The 6,684-nt window shown below is 44.7% G+C and overlaps 1 protein-coding gene across 2 annotated transcripts in view; it reads left to right on the top strand.

Moving 5' to 3' along the window:
* The first annotated feature begins 400 nt into the window (after nucleotides 1-400).
* The window catches only part of LOC306699615 (zinc finger protein 516-like), a 44,881-nt gene continuing 38,597 nt past the window's right edge, over nucleotides 401-6,684 (top strand). For both annotated transcript variants that reach the window (XR_013767175.1, XM_079164274.1), the window contains exon 1: nucleotides 401-483. The gene's annotated coding sequence lies outside the window, so the exon portion shown is untranslated. The remainder of the gene's footprint in view (nucleotides 484-6,684) is intronic.

Here is a 6,684-nt window from a genome sequence, read left to right on the forward strand (position 1 = left end):
TGTCCCTTTCTTTTACCATGACATCTTTTAAAGTCATTACACCAGTGTGAACAAGTCATCACATCATTCTCGAACTCTTTACGCACTTTTTTTTCCTGAGTCCCTAACAGCATCAACAACTTTTCGCTGATGAGACAATAGCAGATAGTTCCATTTAATGCGGGAGAAACCATTCGGCCACGGAAAAGGGGTGTCAGGAATTTAACAAAACACGCACTGAGGCACCAGGTTATCATTTGTATAGTGGTAAAAAGCACGGTTCAAACAAGAAACTTAAGAGTTTATATGGTCAATTTCAACACCAAACAAGTCGGCGATATGCAAATCGTCGCGGACAGAAATCACAGCCCGCCCCCGCAGGACAGAATGGACTCGACCTACTCAATCATGCACTTCAGCATACACTGCAAAGAGCATGCTTTCACCTTTAGGATTGTCTCTGCTTCTTGAAGTCACCCTGGATTACTCTTTTGGATAAAGCAGGTACGCAAATCTCTAATGTTCTCTCTTTTACGCGCACACACAGTCTACCGGACCACCTCGTGTGCTCTGAATGGGAAGTAGGTGGAAGGCGATTGTCGGATCTTGATTTATAAATAGGTTACAAGCAGGCGAGGGTGTAGTGGTTGATTTAAAAAAAAAAAAAATCTTCTTTGACCTCCTGTCGGTGATCATCTCAAGGCACCAGAGTCAGAAGTGTGTAAAAAAATATCTATAATTTCCACTTTTCATGTAGGCTACGCCATAGGATATAATTTGCAGGAGTTTGTAGTGATACTTGCGATGTATGCGAGTCATCATACTTAATGCCAAGCTTTAAAAAGCTGCCGAAAGTCGCTTATTCAAATAAGAATTGTAGGAATACGCGGAGAATGGCCGGACTCGTATCCTCCGCCAACATCCCTGAGGTTCAGCAAACTTTCCACCAGCTCACCCGTACACACTCATCTCTTCCTTGAGTAATTTTTTGGACAACACACGAAATCACCGCAGCATCGGGCAGACAGATTATTTGTGGCAACAATCAAAGTGCGAGTAGAATAAAAAAGAAAAAGAAAAAAAAAAGACAGCTCAGTGCAGAAAACATTCAGGACATGGGTGAACAGTGTCTTTTATGAAGATTGTTTTATTCACACGGAGACAGACACAGGGGTAAGGGGTAAGGGGTGGGGGTGGGGGGGGTATATCCATATTAGGAAGACGTGTCCTACATAGGCTAATATGCATGGCACTGAGACTGAGTTGCCACTGAGCAAGGCACAGGTGCCAGCCTACAAGCCCGAAACTGCTCGTCTACAAGATGAGGATCTGAAACCGCTGGAAGGTCTCTGGCGTGTCGCATTTCTCCTTCTCCTTTCAATCTCTGCGCCAATTCAAGCACTCACAACTCATCTGCATGCGGCGCGTGTGCGTGCGTGCGTGCGTGCGTGTGTGTGCGCGCGTGTGTGTGTGCTTGTGTTTGGGTTGGGCGGAAACATGTGGCGAGGAGTAAAGGAAAGGGGGGGGGGGGGGGGGGGGGGGGGCTACATGTCCTGTGCATGTAACCCTTCCAAAAAGATGATGATGCACCTACAGGATGTGAGCGTGCTGTTTATGGTAAAGGAACACAATGGGATTAGCGGCTGCAGGGGGGGATCAGTGCAAGACAATCCCAACTAATGACGTTTTCTCTTTAACTCCATTATCGGACCTGTACGTACAGGTGACCGTGTACCAGAATGAGTCTGTGCGGGGGCAAAACAAAGTATGCAACCCGATCACAGATAGCGCTATCTGCCCGTGGGCCCCCGACGTATCTTTTTGCGCACGACAACCGATTGCGCATGTTTGGTGGTGGGACGTACCGCTGGTGAGCTGGGGACAATCGTTCAGCGTCACCTCCTCTCTTCTCTTCTCTGGACACTTTACACTAAACACACACGAACACATCAGCTGATCCCGCTGATAGGAAAGCGCTGGAGGCGCAAACGAAACAAAGACAAGGGGAAATGTGTGTGGACTGAGGTGTAAGTGACAAGTACTACACCGCGGGGACAAACTTTTTTCAGGTTCTCCTTTTTCTTTCGCCCTCGATCTTGTCCTCGGTGTTTCACACATACACACACACACACACACACACGCACACGCGCACACACACACACACACACACACACACACACACACACACACGCGCACACACACACACACACACACACACACACACACACACACACACACACACACAAACACAAACACACACAAACACACACACGCACACACGCACTCAGGGCTTCTTTCCATTCGTGGTGCGTTCACGTGCTCCCGAAAGCTCCACCGTTTCCACTATTGAATTGCACGAATTCGATCAGAATTACTCTCATCCTGTTAAATGGGGAAAGGAAGCCACCTGAACCTACTTATTTCTCTTCCTTATAGATGAGTGAACTATGGCAAATGGAGTGGGCTTAGGTCCCCATCATTGTCATTATGAGAAAAGTCAGATTTCACTTTAAACATATCATTCAACCCTAGATTATAAATGTATCCATAAACCACTATAAAGTGTATTCACCCATATAAGTTATTTTCTCTAATAGCTGATTAATCTTGTAGGCTCTTAAATGTCAGAAAATAAAGAACATTACCAACAGGACCAAAGAGGTTTAATCTAATGTCTTGTTACGTCTGATAAACAGTCCGTCAGTCAGCATGACAGAGAGAAGCAGTGAGTCCTCACATTTGATTTAATCAATCGTCCTAGTTGCTGTTTCCTTTGTATTCGATCAACCAGACAATTAGTTTCAACTCAGTTATCAGCATAGTGTTGTCTATATATCAGCCCCCCCCCTCCCAACTCGGACCCCTTATTCAAGACACATAGTCCATGTTTATCAGATATGAATCACAGACATCTGTATGCATACGCACTGGAGACCGAATCAACGAGCTAACTTAACCACTGAATTCACCTCGGAATTCCTACGTTTGCCAGTTTTGATCTCTGAGTCACGACATTTCCGACAACACCTGAAGGTAACAACAGTAAAACGACAAGAGACGAGAGAGAGCGACAGAGAGACATAGATAAACAGCGAGGGAGGGGGAGAGAGAGAGAGAGAGATAGAGACACAGAGAGAGAGAGAGAGAGAGAGAGAGAGGAACCTGTACTGCTCTCCAACACAAGGAGATAGGAATTCGCCAGAGATAATAATAATTACGCACGATCTTTGCAGAGTTGAACCGCGGGTCGCCGTTGTCAGTCGCTGCCCTGGAAAGATCCAGCGTGTCTCCTCTTATCTCTGCCGGATCTGGACTCTTTAAATTTGCTTTTTATTTTTTTATTTTTTAGGAAGAGCTGCACCGGTCCACCCCCCCCCCCCCCCTCCTCCTCTTTTTTTTGTGAGTGTTTGAGCTCAGCGGTGTTTTAACTGGTAAGGAAGTGACTGTATATGATTATCAGTGTTTGTTATGTTGAGGGTGCGTTCGTCGCCGCGCTGCTGCTGGTGCAACCTTTGGCTGTTGATACGGAGTCTTTGCTTGTTCCCCCCTTAAGAGTGTAGAGAAGACTGATTATTAAGAAACGGGCAGCAAAAGTACATGTGCTACCACGGAGATAAGGGGCATTGTGAGGAATGTCTGACTGATAACAGAGTTGGAACCTTCCGAAAGAAAAAAAAAAAAAAGGAGTCACAGTAATCATAGGATACACTTAGGCAGGGTGCTACACAAATAACATGGGACATTAAGTTGTGACATTTTATAATGATGATTATAGGTGGTATAACAATGTTGTAAAGTAGCGTAAGAGCGCTATGAACTTACTAACCAGCAGCAGGAGCCCATAAGTGACGATGATAGCTATACCATAGGTGATAACAGGAGCAAAAATCCATCAAGGTCACAGTGAGAGCTATGAAATATTAAATACGCCTGTTATAGCAACATTACATGATTGTCACAGTGACCCTTCCTTAGGGCGGCAGGCTGGAGTATCAGAGGAGATAGTTATGCAAAAGCATAGTTTGCAGTAGAGAGAGAGAGAGAGAGAGAGAGAGAGAGAGAGAGACAGAGGAGGGTGTGTGTGGGGTGTGTGTGTGTGTGTGGGGGGGGGGGGGGGGGGGGCAACTTTGAAGGGATTTTGTTAGTACTTGGTGATTCTGAGTATTGTATTCTCTCTCCAGTATCACAGGAATTATCTTTTACAAACTCACAGTGTGCACGGGATCATCAAACTGTGAGCTTTCTGTACTCTCCAGCCACCCCCCCCCCCCATCTCCTCCTCCTTTGATATTGTCTTTCTGTGGTGTACTGTGTTTTTCCTCTCCAGTTGTGTAAAGATACAGTATTTTCTTCTGTGTAAGGTCACATACAGAAAGAGAAAGAGCGATAGAGAGGCAGGGAGGGAGGGAGGAAGCGAGGGAGGGAGGAGGGAGGGAGGGAGGGGGGTGAGAGAAAGAGACAGAGCGTTGTTTTGCAGACAGGATAACATTGTCTCCCCTATGTCAGATTTCAGACGTTATGTTAAACATTTCTTCTACAGCCTGCAGCCCTCACTCTGTGGCTATGCGAGTGAATACAGCACGGCACAACGACAAAAAGACACACTTCCTCAAAATTGGCTGTTAGGTGATAAATCGTCCTTAAGAGTGCCACCTGTTTTCCAACCCGCGAATAGCACCGGGACAGCGTTTGAAGGTAAACACATTTAGTCCGTGACGCTTTGGGGAAAATGGAAAGAAATGTTTTTTCTCAACAATTAATTGATTTTGGTGTGTAACGGCACAACTGGCAGACTTTAAGTCACACTTTTTTTGTTTGTTTGTTTACGTGTCTGTTCAAGGGAAAGACATAGTGTGGGAGTGTTTTTCTCTCTAAGACGGTTGTGTCACACAAGTGTCCAAACACTGTCATGTCTGAGGTCACTTGTTGAGCATTGTTAGGCGAGGCAAAAGGGGAACATGACCTATGTTTCATTGTGACATGTCGTGGAAGCATCGGTTTGACTAATTCAAATGTGATCCGCGTTGGTGTTGAATCAAGCTTGTTTCTCAGTTGGGTTTTTTTTTAGCCTGTCGCAGATGCCTCATATTCACAAACGGATCCCTCGAGAGCTCCCACATGACTCGAGCGAAGCCTTTTTTTTTGTATTTGCTTGCCCTCCACCCTTGTGTCTCTGTTCATACGTTGAATAAGTGCTGCATACATTCGGCTTTTGTCAATAGGACTGTTTGTCTTTTGTAAGCAGCTCGTGTGCTCACTTTCCCATCCCCGTGCTTATCGCGATCAAACTTTCAACTCTACCGTGACTGTTTATCTCCTCCAAAGACCTGACTTCTACTTTTTTTTTTTGCAAAGTTCACCACCCGTCCCACTCCCCACCCTCCTTTCTTTCCCCTCCCTGTATCTGTAGGAGTAAAATTAGCAATTTATTTTTTTTAATCTTCTCCCTTCAGAATGTAGAAGTGTTTTATTGGTGTGGTGAGAAACAATGAGGACAAGGCAGGGCTTTGTGGTGGCAGAAATGCATTTTTAACCCATGTGAATGAATGGCGCCTCACATTCCACAGCAGCAGGCCCTTTACTGAATGGCAGCACTAACTCGGCTGTTTTCATTACTCATTACTGCCTTTTGCCTTTTCACCATGGACATAGTCCTTTACCTTCACCAACTGAGAGGGGGGTTCAACCTCAATGCTACAAAGACTGTCATAGGAGATCTTGACTTTAGCTAATATCACTGAGCTGGATATGGACCGAACCATTGGGTGTATTTGTGTGTTTTTTTTTTGCTCATTGATAAGTTACTGGTTCCGCTGAATTTGAGCTTACTCAGCAGTTAATCTTGAACCTGCTCCAATAACAAAATGGCATCAAATGACTATTTGTAGTTTCCATTTTCTAGCCCGGAACTTTACTGGGTTTTTTTTCGCCGTCAATTCTCTCATGGTGTTGTTTTTTCCAGCAAAAACCTGTCAAAAAACCTGCTACCTGCTAAAAAAAACCACACAAAAAGAAACTAGCAAGTGAAAATAGTGGGTTATTTATTCAGTGAAAGAACCAGATATTTCCCTCAGGACTTGTTGTAGACCACAACAGAGCTATAAGGAGAGTGAATTTTGGACTCACATTCATCAGGTGGCCAGAGACAAAACCCCAAATTAAGTCTAATGTTGCTCAGCAGTTACTGGATATGTAAATGAGCCACTGTGAGCTCGTAAGTTTGTCATATCAACTTAATTAATGGATGTTTCTGCTGCCCCTAAGTGGCCAAAAGATCACCTGATGCAGGTTTAAGAATAGCACACTGGGGTTTTGATCTTTTAACTTGCCTTATTGCAAGATGTTTTTACAACCAGGTTTGCATTTACTCTGTCCTGGGAGATGGCAGTGGCTTATGTGTGTCAATCTCCTGTTTTTTTTTTATGCAATACCGACATGTGTTAGCGTGGACCAAGGTCTCTGTGGGTGGTTTCCAGCACCTTGTGGAATTTACGTCTGGAGGAGATCCAGAGGGAGCGAGTTGGTTTGTGCATACTTCTCTCTTAGATTGAATCCATTCAGTCTTTTTTAGAGTGTAATTACCCTGCTTTGGCTCTACCTCTTCATCTCTGTCTCAACTGCTCACGTTAACGTTGCGTGGCTTTGAACTAGAATTAATATGAAAAGTCACGAGACAGACACTCAGTTAAAGTCAGTTAGGCTGAA

This window comes from Pholis gunnellus (genome assembly GCF_910591455.1).
Source record: "Pholis gunnellus genome assembly, chromosome: 8".
Classification (NCBI taxonomy): Eukaryota; Metazoa; Chordata; class Actinopteri; order Perciformes; family Pholidae; genus Pholis; species Pholis gunnellus.